This window comes from Triticum aestivum, chromosome 5A (assembly GCF_018294505.1).
Source record: "Triticum aestivum cultivar Chinese Spring chromosome 5A, IWGSC CS RefSeq v2.1, whole genome shotgun sequence".
NCBI classification, from domain to species: domain Eukaryota; kingdom Viridiplantae; phylum Streptophyta; class Magnoliopsida; order Poales; family Poaceae; genus Triticum; species Triticum aestivum.
Genome location: NC_057806.1, coordinates 98,579,965 through 98,600,463, shown reverse-complemented (window position 1 = coordinate 98,600,463; position 20,499 = coordinate 98,579,965).

Below are 20,499 nucleotides of genomic sequence, written 5' to 3'. Positions count from 1 at the left end.
CGGTAACACCTCATATCACTTTGCGGCCTCACGCACGGTATCCCACGGGTGTCGCCTTACCATGGCCCGGGACCGTTTGCGCCTTTTGTCTCACGTATATGATAGTGTCGCTAGCATCCATATGACAGAGAACCCGGGCCGACATGGCTAGTCGTGAACCCAAAGCGGCACAGACCTATGGAGACAGGCATACATGAATCACATCGAGCATGTCGGTCATCAGCGAGTGATTCCGGGCTGTAGCACTGGGCTAACAGGATTCCGGGGAACCCGGGCTGTAGCAGGCTAGGCAGGATTCCGGATGTCACCGCGTGACAGTTCCCCGAAGGGACAGACATAGGAACGACGTGAAAGACATGCCGGCCTGTCAAGTGTCCTGAGCAGTAGTGCTGGGCTAGCAGGACTCCGGTGAACCGGGCTGTAGCGGACTACTATGGCTCGAGGAACACTAGACTACATTTCCCCATAAGAAAGGCTGCCAAGGATAAACAACTAGATTGTCGGATCCCACTCATACCAAGCATTTCAATCATACACACAATATGCCCGATATGAGTACATACAACATGGCATCACAACAAAACTCTACAACTCAAGTACTTTATTTAAAGGCTCCAGAGAGCCATACATAACATGTTCATACAGATAGGGGTCACATGACCCGACACTCAAGTCATACAATCATACAAGCACAAGTGGAAGCAACTAGTCTGAGTACAGACACTAGAAAGAAAGAAGGCTTCTTGAAGTCTGTCTATCTACATAGGGACCTCCATGGCCAGGATCACCACCTGGGTGGCTAGTCACTCGTCGACGTCAAGGTCTACGTAGAACCCATCGGAGGGGGCGGTGTTGTCGTCTGAAAACAGTAATTAAGCAAACATGAGTACAAAGGTACTCAGCAAGTCTTACAACAGAACCTACTATACATGCTCATTCTCAAGAAGGTGGTGGGGTTATTGCAGCAAGCTAGCTTTGACTCTTGGCTAAGCTATCCTACGGAACTCCACTAAGAAAATAGTTTTCGCACACGAGTCCACTACTCACCAACACAATACTCCACTGGGGATCCTCTCTCGTCATCCTATGAGAGGGCCATCCTCGGTACTCACACTTATCTTGAGTCTTTTAGTAGTAACCATTAACTTGTCTATGAACTGTATAGGCAATCAAGTAGTCCTTTACCGCGGACGCGGCTATTCGAATAGTTTTATACCCTGCAGGGGTGTACTTCTTCATACACGCTTTCACCACTTACCGCTGTTTACACGACATGTACTCGGCAACCTTCAAGCGGAGGCCCAATGAGGGTGTTGGCCACGGCCTACCTAAACACTCAAGTCTCTAGTCCAGGTTCATCGCCTATCCAGGTTCCATCCGCAGGGAGTCCGGCCGAGGTTTCCACATACGGCCCTGAACGATGTGAACAGGGTTCCCGAGACACCAAACGGGTGACTCGGTACACCGTGCCACGGTGTATCTACCGCAACATAGCCCACCCCTAGGGTCAGCGCTACGCACGGCCGCCAACACATAACCTACAAACACCAGAAACTATTTGCAACTCCTGGATAGAGTACTAGGGTGATTAAGAAGCCGGGAGGGTCCGTTGGTTTCGGGCCCAATGTACGGTAGTAACTGCATCTTAAATCACACATACAGATCTCAGTTCTTATGGACGGTCTCAATGAAACAACCCACCATGTACTCCTACATGGCTTCATCGATACCTTTACCAAAACATGTTCAACACATCCCTCACATTACCGACATAAACATTTCACTCTAGCCCATCACCCAGATGAACCAGACCTGACACAACTCTAAGCATAGCAGACATAGCAAGGTAGGAATCACATACATAGCAAGGTAGTAAACAAGAGCAGAAGCGAGAACATGGGTTTGTATCAGAATGATCAATGGGTTGCTTGCCTGTTATAGTGGTAGTAGGGTACTGCCCTTCAAACAAATACTCGGGGTTATCCTCGGAGGCAGAACCTACCACGAAAATCACACCGAACATAATCAACACATGGCAATATGCAACAATATGATGCATGCTATGGCATGGCAAGATGAAAGTGTCTTGGCCTAATGCAAGCTAAAACAGAAGGGGATGAACTCATTTGAATCAAAGATGCAAATATTAGCTCATTAAACATGGCCTTATTAGTGCATTACCTTATTCTGATTAAACATCAAGGTTAACTTGTTTTGTCATGCATGAAACCATTACAGATGGATAGATTGAATTTTTCTGATCATTTTTCATATATAAATCTTTGCATTTGGAGCTATGGTTGATTTTCTATGATTTTTAGAAGTTTTGACTATTTTCTGGAATTTCCTATTAAAGAATAAATCCAGTAATTGAATTAATGTGTCAGCAATGACATAGGTAACCAACACATGGCAATATGCAAAAATATGATGCATGCTATGACATGGCAAGATGAAAGTGTCTTGGCCTAATGCAAGCTAAAACAGAAGGGGATTAACTCATTTGAATCAAAGATTCAAGTATTAGCTCGTTAAACATGGACTTATTAGTGCATTACTTCATTCTTCTTAAACAGCAAGGTTAACTTGTTTTGTCATGCATGAAACCATTACAGATGGATATATTGAATTTTTTTGATCATTTTTCATATATAAATCTTTGCATTTGGAGCTATGGTTGATTTTCTATGATTTTTAGGAGTTTTGACTATTTTCTGGAATTTCCTATTAAAGAATAAATCCAGTAATTGAATTAATGTGTCAGCATGACATAGGTGTGACGTCAGCGGGTCAACTGGGTCGGCCAGGTCAAACCTGACTGGTGGGCCCTCTCTGTCAGTGTCACAACTAATTAACAGAATTATGTTAGTGCTAATTGACTGTCAGTGGGGCCTGGGCCCACATGTCAGTGACTAAACTAAATTAAATTAGTTAAAACTAATCTTAAACTGATTAGCAGACCGGCCCCACCTGTCATAGACTCAGGGGCGGTCTACCTGTGCCCACATGAGGGTCAAACAGGGTCAACTCGCTGGCGGCTTGACGCCAGCGATGACAGACACGGTGGAGGGGCTCGGGTTTGCGTCCTCGATGACCAAATCGACGGCGGAGAGCAGCTACGTGACGCGGGGAGTGAGCCGCGTCGTTTGGTGGAGAAAGTGGAGCTCGGGGAGGCCGGGAACGACGCCGGCGACGACCTTGGCGGTCGCCAGAGTTCGGGCGAGGACGAACCCGAAGCTACGGGGCACGCCGAGGCGCGGGGAATGGTGCGTTAGGCTCCTGGGAACATGGTGAGTGTGGTGACGCGCTCGGAATCGAGCTTACGCGCCAGTGGCCACGGCGGCTACATGGCCGGCGGAGCCGAGCTCTCGGCCATGATGGCCAACGGGGTTAGAGGGCAGCTCGAGCGACATGGCTAGGGGGAGAAGAGAGAGGAGCTCACGGTGAGTGCAGCGGGCGTCGAAGCGGGCTCGGGGAAGCTTGGGAGGCGGCAAAACATTGAAGACGATCTCCGGTGACCGACGAGGGGAACAACAGTGGTGGCGGCGTTGCAGCGCGTCAGAGGCCTCGTGGCTCGTCGAGGAAGTCGAGGGAGATGTTGCAGAGCTCGTGGGCACGGTGGGGTGACACGAGGACGACGGTGGCTGCGGCTACGGCGACAGGACGATGGCGGCTACGTCGGCAGGAAGATGGGGAGAGAGCCAGAGAGGGGGAGAGGCCACGGGGAGAGCAGGAAGAAAGAGAGGGAGACGTGGGGGTCGGCGTGGCACTCGTAGACGCCTCCAGGGCATCGGCGGAAGCAGGAGGTGGCCGGCGTGTGGCTGCGGGCGACGGCCACGCGCTCCTCGTCCTCCTGGCGAGAGGAGGAGGATGACTGGCAAGAGCCAGTCAACTGGGGCGAGCCAGGTTGGCTGGTGGGCTGCGCCTGGTAAGTTTCTCTCTCTCTCTCCCTCTCCTTTTTTCCTGTTTTTCTTATTTATTTATTATTTATGTAACTTCAGGGCTTTATTAAAAATACCAGGGCATTACCATAAATCATAAAATTAATCATGGCCACTGCTTAGAATATATCCAACAGCAAACATTTTAGTTTATGATTATTTGAGCATTTAAAATATTTTATAGCATTTAAATGCCCAAATGCAAATACCATAAGGATTAATCCAATGACCTTTGATGTCCTAGAAAAATGTGCACCATTTTTGTCAAAGGTTTTAACCCAAAACAAAAAGGGTGGGCTTTTTAGAAGGGCATTTCAGGTTCATTGGAAAAGTTTTTAGTAAACCCTAGTTGTTCCAGGGGGGGTGCTGGGGGTTCTGTCATCCCCATTTCAAAATTAAAAAGGAATTTAAACATGATGCACACTCTAATGCTTGAACTAACTAGGGTGTGATAACTCACCCCCACTCAAAAGAATCTCGTCCCGAGATTTAGGATCCTCCGGAAAGAAGGTGGGGTACTCAAGTCGAAGACGATCCTTCCTTTCCCAAGTGGCTTCTTTCTCGGAATGGTGTGACCATTGAACCTTGAGAAACTTGATATTATGACGTCGAGTGGTACGCTCGGCTTGATCAAGGATACGAACAGGATATTCCCGATATGAGAGGTTATCTTGTAGATCAAGCGTTTCGTGGTCCACTCCACGGATAGGATCCACAAAGCAACGCCTGAGTTGAGAAACGTGGAAGACATCATGAACTCTGGAAAGATGCGAAGGTAGTTCCAATTGGTAGGCAACTTCTCCTTGTTTGGCAAGAATGCGAAAAGGTCCAATGTAACGAGGAGCCAATTTGCCTTTGATACCGAAACGATGGGTTCCCTTTAACGGAGTAACCCGAAGGTAGGCCTTCTCGCCGACTTCATAAGTCATAGGCTTATGTTTACGATCATATTGACTCTTTTAACGAGATTGGGCTGTTTTCAATTTCTCACGAATAACGCGAACCTGTTCTTCTGCTTCCTGAATCATATCCGGGCCAAAGAGTTGTCTTTCCCCGGTTTCTGACCAGTTAAGAGGCGTTCGACATTTTCGTCCATAGAGAACTTCGAAAGGAGCCTTGCCTAAGCTAGCTTGATAACTATTGTTGTAAGCAAACTCCGCGAATGGAAGGCATTTCTCCCAACCCATTCCGAATGAGATGACAGAGGCTCGGAGCATATCTTCCAGAATTTGATTGACTCGTTCTACTTGACCACTTGATTGAGGGTGGAAGGTGGTGCTAAAAGAGAGACGAGTTCCCATAGCATTTTGGAAACTTTCCCAAAATCGAGAGGTGAAGAGACTCCCACGGTCTGAGTTAATTTCCAATGGAACACCATCAAGAGACACTATTCGGGAGATATACAAGTCAGCTAGCTGGCCAGCGGTGATACTCTCACCAACAGGTAGGAAATGGGCTACCTTGGAAAGACGGTCGATCACGACGAAGATGGCATTATTCCCTCTCTTGGTCCTGGGTAACCTAGTGATGAAATCCATACTGATTTTATCCCATTTCCACTCAGGAATAGCCAAAGGTTGAAGGGTGCCAGCAGGCCGTTGATGCTCTGCTTTAACACGACGACAAACGTCGTAATTAGCAATGTATTGAGCGATTTCTCTCTTCATCCTAGTCCACCAAAACCTCTGGCGTAGGTCTTGATACATTTTAGTACTGCCGGGATGAATGGTGAGAGGGGATTCATGAGCTTCCTTAAGGATCAGCCGCCTCAGGTTTCTTGCCTTGGGAACCACTAAGCGGTTTCCAAAGTATACGACATCTTGATCATCAACAGAGAAACAATTTGCGACTCATTTCTTAATGTTTCTCTTAATACGGGAGATTCCCGGATCTACCTTCTGTGCCTTGATGATCTGATCCGTAAGGGTAGGTTTCGCCACCATGGTGGATAGGAATCCTCGAGGAACAATGTGAAGATTAAGCTTACGAAATTCCTCATGGAGAAGTGGTTGACTTTGTTGTAACATCAAGTTGTTACAATAGGACTTACGACTTAGTGCATCAGCCATGACATTGGCTTTACCCGGGGTGTAAGTTATTCCTAAGTCGTAATCCGAGATCAACTCGACCCAACGTCTTTGCCTGAGATTCAAATCTGGTTGGGTGAAGATATATTTCAAACTTTGGTGATCGGTGAAGATCTCGCAACGATTACCGAGGAGGTAATGTCGCCAAGTTTTAAGTGCATGGACTACAGCTGCAAGCTCTAGATCATGTGTGGGATAGTTTTCCTCATGTGGGTGTAATTGCCGTGAAGCATAGGCAATTACCTGACGATCCTGCATGAGTATGCAACCTAGTCCTTGTCGCGAGGCGTCGCAATATATAACAAAGTCCTTGGAGAAATCTGGTGGTACCAGTACGGGAGCAGATGTCAGGCGTCTTTTCAGTTCCTGAAAGCTGAACACGCACTGTGGAGTCCAGTCGAACTTTTTATCTTTCTTGAGGAGTTTAGTTAGAGGTTTAGAAACCTTGGAGAAATTCTCGACGAAGCGGCGGCAATAGCTCGCTAAGCCAAGGAAGCTCCGATCTTGCTTGACCGTCTCAGGTGGAGTCCAATCAAGGACAGCTTGAACTCGCTCGGGATTGACAGCAATACCCTTACCAGAGATTACATGGCCTAGATAGGTCACTTCTAGCAACAAAAATTCACACTTGGAGAATTTGGCATAAAGGCGATGCTCTCGAAGTTTCATCAATACCAGACTTAGATGTTCGGCTTGTTCCTCTTCATTCTTGGAGTAGATGAGTATGTCATCGAGGTATACTATGACGAATTTATCCAAATACTCCATGAAGACCGAGTTCATTAACCGGGAGAAGGTGGCTGGGGCATTGGTTAGACCGAAGGACATAACGGTATATTCGTATTGGCCATAACGAGTAACAAAGGACGTTTTGGGAATGTCCCCATTTCTGATTTTGATTTGATGGTAGCCCAACCTTAAATCCATCTTGGAAAAGAATGAGGATCCAGCGAGCTGATCATACAGATCGTTGATCCTGGGAAGAGAATACTTATTCTTGATGGTGACCAAGTTGACAGGTCGGTAATCTACAACCATTCGATCCGTTCCATCCTTCTTCTTGACGAAGAGGACGGGGCAAGCCCAAGGAGAGGAACTAGGACGGATGAAACCCTTTTTCAAGGACTCATCGAGTTGGTTCTTAAGCTCGGCTAGTTCTAAGGGTGCCATCTTGTAGGGTCTCCTAGAAATTGGAATGGTTCCTAGAACAAGGTTTATCACAAACTCGACATCCCTGTCAGGTGGAACACCTGGCAGTTCTTTTGGAAAGACATCCAGAAAGTCTCGGACTACCGGAACATCTTCAAGGTCTGGAAGGGGGTTGGCATTTTGGGAGTAAAGTTGGCGCTTGGCCACTCGAGTTAAGACATTGACTGTCTTTCCCGATGAATGAGTAAGTTGAACGGTTCTAGTGGCACAATCAATCTTAGCATAATGAGCTGACATCCAGTCCATACCCAAGATGATGTTTATGTCCGAGGACTTGAGAGCTATTAAGGATGCAAGGAAGACAAGTCTATCGACAAGAATTTCGTTCCCATGGCTTACTCTAGAAGTCTGCCATTTGGAACCCGGAGTTTGAATTACCATGGAAGTGGGCATGTCACAGAATGTCGTGTTATGCAATCGAGCATAGTTCTCGGATATGAATGAATGAGATGCTCCAGTATCGAAAAGAACAGATGCCAGATGGCAGTTAACAAGGAGCGTACCAAGGATGACATTAGGATCCTCATGAGCCTCCTCGGCTGAAACATAGTTGACATGGCCACGTGTAGTAGTGACCGGCTTGGCGTAGAATGTCTTACTCGCGGGCTTACCATGGCCAACGGACTTTCCAGTTTGATTGGGGTTGTTGTTCTAGGGACACTCTCGGCTATAGTGACCCGACTCTCCACACTTGAAGCATGTCACCACATTGGGGCGTGGAGCAGCATTTGCAGCGGGGCCACCATAGGGCTTGGGTGGTGCAAACTGCTGGTTGGGACGAGGCGCCTCAAAGGATGGCCTCGGGATGAACCTGGGTGGCAGTGCCGTGCTTGGAATCCACACCCGGCGCTTCTGAGCTCCAGAGCCGGATGAAGAGCCAAAATCACATGAGTGCTTGCGTGAAGCGTCATAATCAGTATGGCTTGTAACAGCGCTGATGGCTTTATTGACCAACTTCTGAAAGGAGGTGCACTCGTGCAGACGAAGATTGCAGCGAAGCTCAGGGCTGAGTCCCTTGCAGAACCTTGCATGCTTCTTAGCGTCGGTAGATACTTCTTCAGGAGCATAACGTGCCAGATTCCCAACCTCACGGCTATATGCATCCACAGTCAGTCTTCCTTGCGTGAAATTGGAGAACTCCTCCCTCTTGCGATCCATGAGACCTTCCGGAATGTGATGCTCATGGAAAGCTTCACTGAATTCAGCCCAAGTAGTAATTTGGCTGACCGGGCGCATAGCTTCGAAGTTTTCCCACCAGAGGCTAGCAGGGCCTTCAAGGTGATAGGCAGCATAAGTAACCTTGTCGACTTCGGCTACGTTGGCAGAACGTAGCTTGTGGGTGATGCTATGAAGCCAGTCATCCGCGTCGAGGGGCTCGACGGAATGGTTAAACTTTGGTGGGTACAGCTTGATAAAGTCATTGATTGACACCAAGTCATTTTGCTGATGGCGTGTAGTGTTCTGCTCAATCTGCTCTAGCAGGCGGTTAGTCTCACGCTTTTTTCTTTCCGCCTCCAGCATTACTTCGGCCAGAGAAGGCGGGTGAGGCAGATTTTCACCCCTAGCTGCACTGGCTTCCCCCTGCTCCGGGGCAGCAGGGTTGCTGCGGGTGTTGACCATCCTAGGAGAAAACAAGACAACGCTTTAGATAAGGATGGCTCAAACTTATCAAGGAAGTGCAGAATGTAATGGATAACACGGAATGCAGAGATGTTCATCCGTATGTCAAGGTAATATAAAACTGCCATATATATACCAACGGTCATACACATCATACATAGTTTAGTACAAGCCCAGGCTACAGTACAACTATGATGAAAGACGTTACATCTCATCAGAGGCATTCCAAGCTCCTATACATTATTTGTCTACACCTCCGGAATTGATTACACACAAAGTCATATTCCACAAGTCATGCAGGACAGTGGAGATACAACTATTACAATACTAGTGATACTACTACTAACTCAGACAGCTCCGTAGTAGTCCTTATAGAAGTCACCTCCATAGCCTGGAAGTTCAACGTGATCATCCGGGAATAGACGATCCTGAGGAGCTTGTGGACCAAAGGGGCTAGGATGAGGTCTTGGACCAACAAATGGTGGCCTGCGGGGACCATGGGGTGGGGTGATGCCTCCCACATCACGCCAATCCACCATGTCTGGCAGAGCAGATCTCACAGGATACAGATCCCTTGTATCCATACATCCAGCTTGCACCGCAGGTGCAAACCGAGTCAATGTGGCCCAATGATCAGCACGGGTATTGAAAAGCTCCAGCCTCAAGGCCCGATTCTCTCGGTCCTTATCTTCGAGCAACTCGGCAGTGGTACGAGTTAATGAGTCCTCCTGAGTGGAGTCAGCATAAATAGCCTGAAGATACCCTTGCGCTCCCGGAAGTGAAGCTGGCATGTAACGGAAGTCGGTGTTCCGAAGCAGGCCAGTCCGGACTCGCATGATGGTCATCATGGAATAGGCAGCATCCTGCACAGCCATCTCAACAGTAACCCCGAGTCCATAGGAACAGTGAAGGGGCTCGGTAGATCCAGGATAAGAAGGAAATATCCTGACGGTGTAGAAATATTGGCTTTGATTAAAGTCTCGGAATTGCTCTTCGATGGTGTATTCAGGATACCAACGGTAACCCGTCTCCATCATTACCCGAACTAACATAGCAGTATGACCGGGCACGTCGAGGCACCGGGTCAGGCGAACCACTTGGTTTTGAACACGGTTGACCATCTGAAAGCACAACCACAATGCAAAGACATTAGAATTTCTAGGGAAAATTGGACAGCATAACAACTGTAAATGCTCAGAAAGAGATTTGAGACATCCACAACAGTTTGCAATACCACTCAACAACATCATATCAAGGTTCTGATTCAATTAGCAACATACTAAAATAGTAGAAACTGAACTGGGGCTTGTAACAACAATCCTATAAGCTACTACGGATTAGTAACACGTGAACCTGATAGAAGGAGAGAGCCTAGTCCTTAACCCACGTTGAATGAGAAGAGAATGACTCAGATCAGAGGGCATAAGGTAAAGGAGTAAAAAAGCCTTACGTTCCCTCCCACAATCAATTCCCCTACATATAACTAAAGCATTTCTAGACTCGACATCGACCAGTTTGGCTCAACGAACCTATAGGCAGTCCGGCTCTGATGCCAACGTTGTCAGGACCCTGATTCCAAGCCACATCGATCTAGCCGGTAACACCTCATATCACTTTGCGGCCTCACGCACGGTATCCCACGGGTGTCGCCTTACCATGGCCTGGGACCGTTTGCGCCTTTTGGCTCACGTATATGATAGTGTCACTAGCATCCATATGACAGAGAACCCGGGCCGACATGGCTAGTCGTGAACCCAAAGCGGCACAGACCTATGGAGACAGGCATACATGAATCACATCGAGCATGTCGGTCATCAGCGAGTGATTTTGGGCTGTAGCACTGGGCTAACAGGACTCCGGGGAACCCGGGCTGTAGCAAGCTAGGCAGGACTCCGGATGTCACCGCGTGACATTTCCCCGAAGGGACAGACATAGGAACAACGTGAAAGACATGCCGGCTAGTCAAGTGTCATGAGCAGTAGTGCTGGGCTAGCAGGACTCCAGTGAACCGGGCTGTAGCGGACTACTATGGCTCGAGGAACACTAGACTACATTTCCCCATAAGAAAGGCTGCCAAGGATAAACAACTAGATTGTCGGATCCCACTCATACCAAGCATTTCAATCATACACACAATATGCCTGATATGAGTACATACAACATGGCATCACAACAAAACTCTACAACTCAAGTACTTTATTTAAAGGCTCCAGAGAGCCATACATAACATGTTCAGACAGATAGGGGTCACATGACCCGACACTCAAGTCATACAATCATACAAGCACAAGCGGAAGCAACTAGTCTGAGTACAGACACTAGAAAGAAAGAAGGCTTCTTGAAGCCTGTCTATCTACATAGGGCCCTCCATGGCCAGGATCACCACCTGGGTGGCTAGTCACTCGTCGACGTCAAGGTCTACGTAGAACCCATCGGAGGGGGCGGTGTTGTCGTCTGAAAACAGTAATTAAGCAAACATGAGTACAAAGGTACTCAGCAAGTCTTACAACAGAACCTACTATACATGCTCATTCTCAAGAAGGTGGTGGGGTTATTGCAGCAAGCTAGCTTTGACTCTTGGCTAAGCTATCCTACGGAACTCCACTAGTAAAATAGTTTTCGCACACGAGTCCACTACTCACCAACACAATACTCCACCGGGGATCCTCTCTCGTCATCCTACGAGAGGGCCATCCTCGGTACTCACACTTATCTTGAGTCTTTTAGTAGTAACCATTAACTTGTCTATGAACTGTATAGGCAATCAAGTAGTCCTTTACCGCAAACGCGGCTATTCGAATAGTTTTATACCCTGCAGGGGTGTACTTCTTCATACACGCTTTCACCACTTACCGCCGTTTACATGACATGTACTCGGCAACCTTCAAGCGGAGGCCCAACGAGGGTGTCGGCCACGGCCTACCTAAACACTCAAGTCTCTAGTCCAGGTTCATCGCCTATCCAGGTTCCATCTGCAGGGAGTCCGGCCGAGGTTTCCACATACGGCCCTGAACGATGTGAACAGGGTTCCCGAGACACCAAACGGGTGACTCGGTACACCGTGCCACGATGTATCTACCGCAACATAGCCCACCCCTAGGGTCAGCGCTATGCACGGCCGCCAACACATAACCTACAAACACCAGAAACTATTTGCAACTGCTGGACAGAGTACTAGGGTGATTAAGAAGCCGGGAGGGTCCTTTGGTTTCGGGCCCAATGTACGGTAGTAACTGCATCTTAAATCACACATACAGATCTCAGTTCTTATATACGGTCTCAATGAAACAACCCACCATGTACTCCTACATGGCCTCTCATCGATACCTTTACCAAAACATGTTCAACACATCCCTCACATTACCGACATAAACATTTCACTCTAGCCCATCACCCAGATGAACCAGACCTGACACAACTCTAAGCATAGCAGGCATAGCAAGGTAGGAATCACATACATGGCTCAGTCAACTCCTACACATGCTAGTGGGTTTCATCTAGTTACTGTGGCAATGACAGGTCATGCAGAGGATAAGGGTTCAACTACCGTAGCACACAGCAGTTTGAATCGCGTTGTCTTAATGCAGTAAACAAGAGCAGAAGCAAGAACATGGGTTTGTATCAGAATGATCAATGGGTTGCTTGCCTGTTGTAGTGGTAGTAGGGTACTGCCCTTTAGACGGATACTCGGGGTTATCCTCGGAGGCAGAACCTACCACGAAAATCACACCGAACATAATCAACACATGGCAATATGCAACAATATGATGCATGCTATGACATGGCAAGATGAAAGTGTCTTGGCCTAATGCAAGCTAAAACAGAAGGGGATGAACTCATTTGAATCAAAGATTCAAATATTAGCTCATTAAACATGGCCTTATTAGTGCATTACCTTATTCTGATTAAACAGCAAGGTTAACTTGTTTTGTCATGCATGAAACCATTACAGATGGATAGATTGAATTTTTCTGATCATTTTTCATATATAAATCTTTGCATTTGGAGCTATGGTTGATTTTCTATGATTTTTAGAAGTTTTGACTATTTTCTGGAATTTCCTATTAAAGAATAAATCCAGTAATTGAATTAATGTGTCAGCAATGACATAGGTAACCAACACATGTCAATATGCAACAATATGATGCATGCTATGACATGGCAAGATGAAAGTGTCTTGGCCTAATGCAAGCTAAAACAGAAGGGGATTAACTCATTTGAATCAAAGATTCAAATATTAGCTCGTTAAACATGGACTTATTAGTGCATTACCTCATTCTGCTTAAACAGCAAGGTTAACTTGTTTTGTCATGCATGAAACCATTACAGATGGATATATTAAATTTTTCTGATCATTTTTCATATATAAATCTTTGCATTTGGAGCTATGGTTGATTTTCTATGATTTTTAGAAGTTTTGACTATTTTCTGGAATTTCCTATTAAAGAATAAATCCAGTAATTGAATTAATGTGTCAGCATGACATAGGTGTGACGTCAGCGGGTCAACTGGGTCGGCTAGGTCAAACCTGACTGGTGGGCCCTCTCTGTAAGTGTCACAACTAATTAACAGAATTATGTTAGTGCTAATTGACTGTCAGTGGGGCCTGGGCCCACATGTCAGTGACTAAACTAAATTAAATTAGTTAAAACTAATCTTAAACTGATTAGAAGACCGGCCCCACCTGTCATAGACTCAGGGGCGGTCTACCTGGGCCCACATGAGGGTCAAATAGGGTCAACTCGCTGGCGGCTTGACGCCAGCGACGACAGACGCGGCGGAGGGGCTCGGGTTTGCGTCTCCGACGACCAAATCGATGGCGGAGAGCAGCTACATGACGCGGGGAGCGAGCCGCGTCATTTGGTGGAGAAAGTGGAGCTCGGGGAGGCCGGGAACGACGCCGGCGACGACCTTGGCGGTCGCCGGAGTTCGGGCAAGGACGAACCCGAAGCTACGGGGCACGGCGAGGCGCGGGGAATGGTGTGTTAGGCTCCTGGGAACGTGGTGAGTGTGGTGACGTGCTCGGAATCGAGCTTACGCGCCTGTGGCCACGACGGCGACATGGCCGGCGGAGCCGAGCTCTCGGCCGTGATGGCCAACGGGGTTAGAGGGCAGCTCGAGCGACGTGGCTAGGGGGAGAAGAGAGAGGAGCTCACGGTGAGTGCAGCGGGCGTCGAAGCGGGCTCGGGGAAGCTTGGGAGGCGGCAAAACGTTGAAGACGATCTCCGGTGACCGACGAGGGGAACGACAGTGGTGGCGGCGTTGCAGCGCGTCCGAGGCCTCGTGGCTCGTCGAGGAAGTCGAGGGAGATGTTGCGGAGCTCGTGGGCACGGTGGGGTGACACGAGGACGAGGGTGGCTGCGGCTACGGCAACAGGACGACGGCGGCTGCATCGGCAGGAAGATGGGGAGAGAGCCAGAGAGGGGGAGAGGCCACGGGGAGGGTGGGAAGAAAGAGAGGGAGACGTGGGGGTCGGCGTGGCACTCGTAGACGCCTCCAGGGCGTCGGCGGAAGCAGGAGGTGGCCGGCGTGTGGCTGCGGGCGCCGGCCACACGCTCCTCGTCCTCCTGGCGAGAGGAGGAGGATGACTGGCAAGAGCCAGTCAACTGGGCCGAGCCAGGTGGGCTGGTGGGCTGCGCCTGGTAAGTTTCTCTCTCTCTCCCTCTCATTTTTTCCTGTTTTTCTTATTTATTTATTATTTCTATAACTTCAGGGCTTTATTAAAAATACCAGGGCATTACCATAAATCATAAAATTAATCATGGCCACTGCTTAGAATATATCCAACAGCAAACATTTTAGTTTATGATTATTTGAGCATTTAAAATATTTTATAGCATTTAAATGCCCAAATGCAAATACCATAAGGATTAATCCAATGACCTTTGATGTCCTAGAAAAATGTGCACCATTTTTGTCAAAGGTTTTAACCAAAAACAAAAAGGGTGGGCTTTTTAGAAGGGCATTTCAGGTTCATTGGAAAAGTTTTTAGTAAACCCTAGTTGTTCCAGGGGGGTGCTGGGGGTTCTGTCATCCCCATTTCAAAATTAAAAAGGAATTAAACATGATGCACACTCTAATGCTTGAACTAACTAGGGTGTGATAACTCACCCCCACTCAAAAGAATCTCGTCCCGAGATTTAGGATCCTCCGGAAAGAAGGTGGGGTACTCGAGTCAAAGACGATCCTCCCTTTCCCAAGTGGCCTCTTTCTCGGAATGGTGTGACCATTGAACCTTGAGAAACTTGATATTATGACGTCGAGTGGTACGCTTGGCTTGATCAAGGATACGAACAGGATATTCCCAATATGAGAGGTTATCTTGTAGATCAAGCGTTTCGTGGTCCACTCCACAGATAGGATCCACAAAGCAACGCCTGAGTTGAGAAACGTGGAAGACATCGTGAACTCTGGAAAGATGCGAAGGTAGTTCCAATTGGTAGGCAACTTCTCCTCGTTTGGCAAGAATGCGAAAAGGTCCAATGTAACGAGGAGCCAATTTGCCTTTCATACCGAAACGATGGGTTCCCTTTAATGGAGTAACCCAAAGGTAGGCCTTCTCGCCGACTTCATAAGTCATAGGCTTATGTTTACGATCATATTGACTCTTTTGACGAGATTGGGCTGTTTTCAATTTCTCACGAATAACGCGAACCTGTTCTTCTGCTTCCTGAATCATATCCGGGCCAAAGAGTTGTCTTTCCCCGGTTTCTGACCAGTTAAGAGGCGTTCGACATTTTTGTCCATAGAGAACTTCGAAAGGAGCCTTGCCTAAGCTAGCTTGATAACTATTGTTGTAAGCAAACTCCGCGAATGGAAGGCATTTCTCCCAACCCATTCCGAATGAGATGACAGAGGCTCGGAGCATATCTTCCATAATTTGATTGACTCGTTCTACTTGACCACTTGATTGAGGGTGGAAGGTGGTTCTAAAAGAGAGACGAGTTCCCATAGCATTTTGGAAACTTTCCCAAAATCGAGAGGTGAAGAGACTCCCACGGTCTGAGTTAATTTCCAATGGAACACCATCAAGAGACACTATTCGGGAGATATACAAGTCAGCTAGCTGGCCAGCGGTGATACTCTCACCAACAGGTAGGAAATGGGCTACCTTGGAAAGACGGTCGATCATGACGAAGATGGCATTATTCCCTCTCTTGGTCCTGGGAAACCCAGTGATGAAATCCATACTGATTTTATCCCATTTCCACTCGGGAATAGCCAAAGGTTGAAGGGTGCCAGCAGGCCGTTGATGCTCTGCTTTAACACGACGACAAACGTCGTAATTAGCAATGTATTGAGCGATTTCTCTCTTCATCCTAGTCCACCAAAACCTCTGGCGTAGGTCTTGATACATTTTAGTACTGCCGGGATGAATGGTGAGAGGGGATTCATGAGCTTCCTTAAGGATCAGCCGCCTCAGGTTTCGTGCCTTGGGAACCACTAAGCGGTTTCCAAAGTATACGACATCTTGATCATCAACAGAGAAACAATTCGCGACTCCTTTCTTAATGTTTCTCTTAATACGGGAGATTCCCGGATCTACCTTCTATGCCTTGATGATCTGATCCGTAAGGGTAGGTTTCGCCACCATGGTGGATAGGAATCCTCGAGGAACAATGTGAAGATTAAGCTTACGAAATTCCTCATGGAGAAGTGGTTGACTTTGTTGTAACATCAAGTTGTTACAATAGGACTTACGACTTAGTGCATCAGCCATGACATTGGCTTTGCCCGGGGTGTAAGTTATTCCTAAGTCGTAATCCAAGATCAACTCGACCCAACGTCTTTGCCTGAGATTCAAATCTGGTTGGGTGAAGATATATTTCAAACTTTGGTGATCGGTGAAGATCTCGCAACGATTACCGAGGAGGTAATGTCGCCAAGTTTTAAGTGCATGGACTACAGCTGCAAGCTCTAGATCATGTGTGGGATAGTTTTCCTCATGTGGGTGTAATTGCCGTGAAGCATAGGCAATTACCTGACGATCCTGCATGTGTATGCAACCTAGTCCTTGTCGTGAGGCGTCGCAATATATAACAAAGTCCTTGGAGAAATCTGGTGGTACCAGTACGGGAGCAGATGTCAGGCGTCTTTTCAGTTACTGAAAGCTGAACTCGCACTGTGGAGTCCACTCGAACTTTTTATCTTTCTTGAGGAGTTTAGTTAGAGGTTTAGAAACCTTGGAGAAATTCTCGACGAAGCGGCGGCAATAGCTCGCTAAGCCAAGGAAGCTCCGATCTTGCTTGACCGTCTCAGGTGGAGTCCAATCAAGGACAGCTTGAACTCGCTCGGGATTGACAGCAATACCCTTACCAGAGATTACATGGCCTAGATAGGTCACTTCTAGCAACCAAAATTCACACTTGGAGAATTTGGCATAAAGGCGATGCTCTCGAAGTTTCATCAATACCAGCCTTAGATGTTCGGCATGTTCCTCTTCATTGTTGGAGTAGATGAGTATGTCATCGAGGTATACTACGACGAATTTATCCAAATACTCCATGAAGACCGAGTTCATTAACCGGGAGAAGGTGGCTGGGGCATTGGTTAGACCGAAGGACATAACGGTATATTCGTATTGGCCATAACGAGTAACAAAGAACGTTTTGGGAATGTCCCCGTTTCTGATTTTGATTTGATGGTAGCCCAACCTTAAATCCATCTTGGAAAAGAATGAGGATCCAGCGAGCTGATCATATAGATCGTTGATCCTGGGAAGAGAATACTTGTTCTTGATGGTGACCAAGTTGACAGGTCGGTAATCTACAACCATTCGATCCGTTCCATCCTTCTTCTTGACGAAGAGGACGGGGCAAGCCCAAGGAGCGGAACTAGGACGGATGAAACCCCTTTTCAAGGACTCATCAAGTTGGTTCTTAAGCTTGGCTAGTTCTAAGGGTGCCATCTTGTAGGGTCTCCTAGAAATTAGAATGGTTCCTAGAACAAGGTTTATCACAAACTCGACATCCCTGTCAGGTGGAACACCTGGCAGTTCTTTTGGAAAGACATCCGAAAAGTCTCGGACTACCGGAACATCTTCAAGGTCTGGAAGGGGGTTGGCATTTTGGGAGTAAAGTTGGCGCTTGGCCACTCGAGTTAAGACATTGACTGTCTTGCCCGATGAGTGAGTAAGTTGAACGGTTCTAGTGGCACAATCAATCTTAGCATAATGAGCTGACATCCAGTCCATACCCAAGATGATGTTTATGTCTGAGGACTTGAGAGCTATTAAGGATGCAAGGAAGACAAGTCTATCGACAAGAATTTCGTTCCCATGGCTTACTCTAGAAGTCTGCCATTTGGAACCCGGAGTTTGAATTACCATGGAAGTGGGCATGTCACAGAATGTCGTGTTATGCAATCGAGCATAATTCTCGGATATGAATGAATGAGATGCTCCAGTATCGAAAAGAACAGATGCCGGATGGCAGTTAACAAGGAGCGTACCAAGGACGACGTTAGGATCCTCATGAGCCTCCTCGGCTGAAACATAGTTGACATGGCCACGTGTAGTAGTGACCGGCTTGGCGTAGAATGTCTTTCCCACGGGCTTACCATGGCCAACGGACTTTCCAGTTTGATTGGGGTTGTTGTTCTGGGGACACTCTCGGCTATAGTGACCCGACTCTCCACACTTGAAGCATGTCACCACATTGGGGCGTGGAGCAGCATTTGCAGCGGGGCCACCATAGGGCTTGGGCGGTGCAAACTGCTGGTTGCGATGAGGCGCCTCAAAGGATGGCCTCGGGATGAACCTGGGTGGCAGTGCCGTGCTTGGAATCCACACCCGGCGCTTCTGAGCTCGAGAGCCGGATGAAGAGCCAAAATCACGTGAGTGCTTGCGTGAAGCGTCATAATCAGTCTGGCCTGTAACAGCGCTGATGGCTTTATTGACCAACTTCTGAAAGGAGGTGCACTCGTGCAGACGAAGATTGCAGCGAAGCTCAGGGCTGAGTCCCTTGCGGAACCTTGCCTGCTTATTAGCGTCGGTAGATACTTCTTCAGGAGCATAACATGCCAGATTCCCAAACTCACGGCTATATGCATCCACAGTCAGTCTTCCTTGGGTGAAATTGGAGAACTCCTCCCTCTTGCGATCCATGAGACCTTCCGGAATGTGATGCTCATGGAAAGCTTCACTGAATTCGGCCCAAGTAGTAATTTGGCCGACCGGGCGCATAGCTTCGAAGTTTTCCCACCAGAGGCTAGCAGGGCCTTCAAGGTGATAGGCAGCATAAGTAACCTTGTCGGCTTCGGCTATGTTCGCAGAACGTAGCTTGTGGGTGATGCTACGAAGCCAGTCATCCGCGTCGAGGGGCTCGACGGAATGGTTAAACTTTGGTGGGTACAGCTTGATAAAGTCATTGATTGACACCAAGTCATTTCGCTGATGGCGTGTAGTGTTCTGCTCAATCCGCTCTAGCAGGCGGTTAGTCTCACGCTTGTTTCTTTCCGCCTCCAGCATTACTTCGGCCAGAGAAGGCGGGTGAGGCAGATTTTCACCCCTAGCTGCACTGGCTTCCCCCTGCTCCAGGGCAGCAGGGTTGCTGCGGGTCTTGACCATCCTAGGAGAAAACAAGACAATGGTTTAGATAAGGATGGCTCAAACTTATCAAGGAAGTGCAGAATGTAATGGATAACACAGAATGCAGAGATGCTCATCCGTATGTCAAGGTAATATAAAACTGCCATATATATACCAACGGTCATACACATCATACATAGTTTAGTACAAGCCCAGGCTACAGTACAACTATGATGAAAGACGTTACATCTCATCAGAGGCATTCCAAGCTCCTATACATTATTTGTCTACACCTCCGGAATTGATTACACACAAAGTCATATTCCACAAGTCACGCAGGACAGTGGAGATACAACTATTACAATACTAGTGATACTACTACTAACTCAGACAGCTCCGTAGTAGTCCTTATAGAAGTCACCTCCATAGCCTGGAAGTTCAACGTGATCATCCGGGAATAGACGATCCTGAGGAGCTTGTGGACCAAAGGGGCTAGGATGAGGTCTTGGACCAACAAACGGTGGCCTGCGGGGACCACGGGGTGGGGTGATGCCTCCCACATCATGCCAATCCACCATGTCTGGCAGAGCAGATCTCACAGGATACAGATCCCTTGTATCCATACATCCAGCTTGCATCGCAGGTGCAAACCGAGTCAATGTGGCTCAATGATCAGCACGGGTATTGAAAAGCTCCAGCCTCAAGGCCCGATTCTCTCGGTCCTTATCTTCGAGCAACTCGGCAGTGGTACGAGTTAATGAGTCCTCCTGAGTGGAGTCAGCATAAATAGCCTGAAGATACCCTTGCGCTCCCGGAAGTGAAGCTGGCATGTAACGGAAGTCGGTGTTCCGAAGCAGGCTAGTCCGAACTCGCATGATGGTCATCATGGAATAGGCAGCATCCTGCACAGCCATCTCAACAGTAACCCCGAGTCCATAGGAACAGTGAAGGGGCTCGGTAGATCCAGGATAAGAAGGAAATATCCTGACGGTGCAGAAATATTGGCTTTGATTAAAGTCTCGGAATTGCTCTTCGATGGTGTATTCAGGGTACCAATGGTAACCCGTCTCCATCATTACCCGAACTAACATAGCAGTATGACCGGGCACGTCGA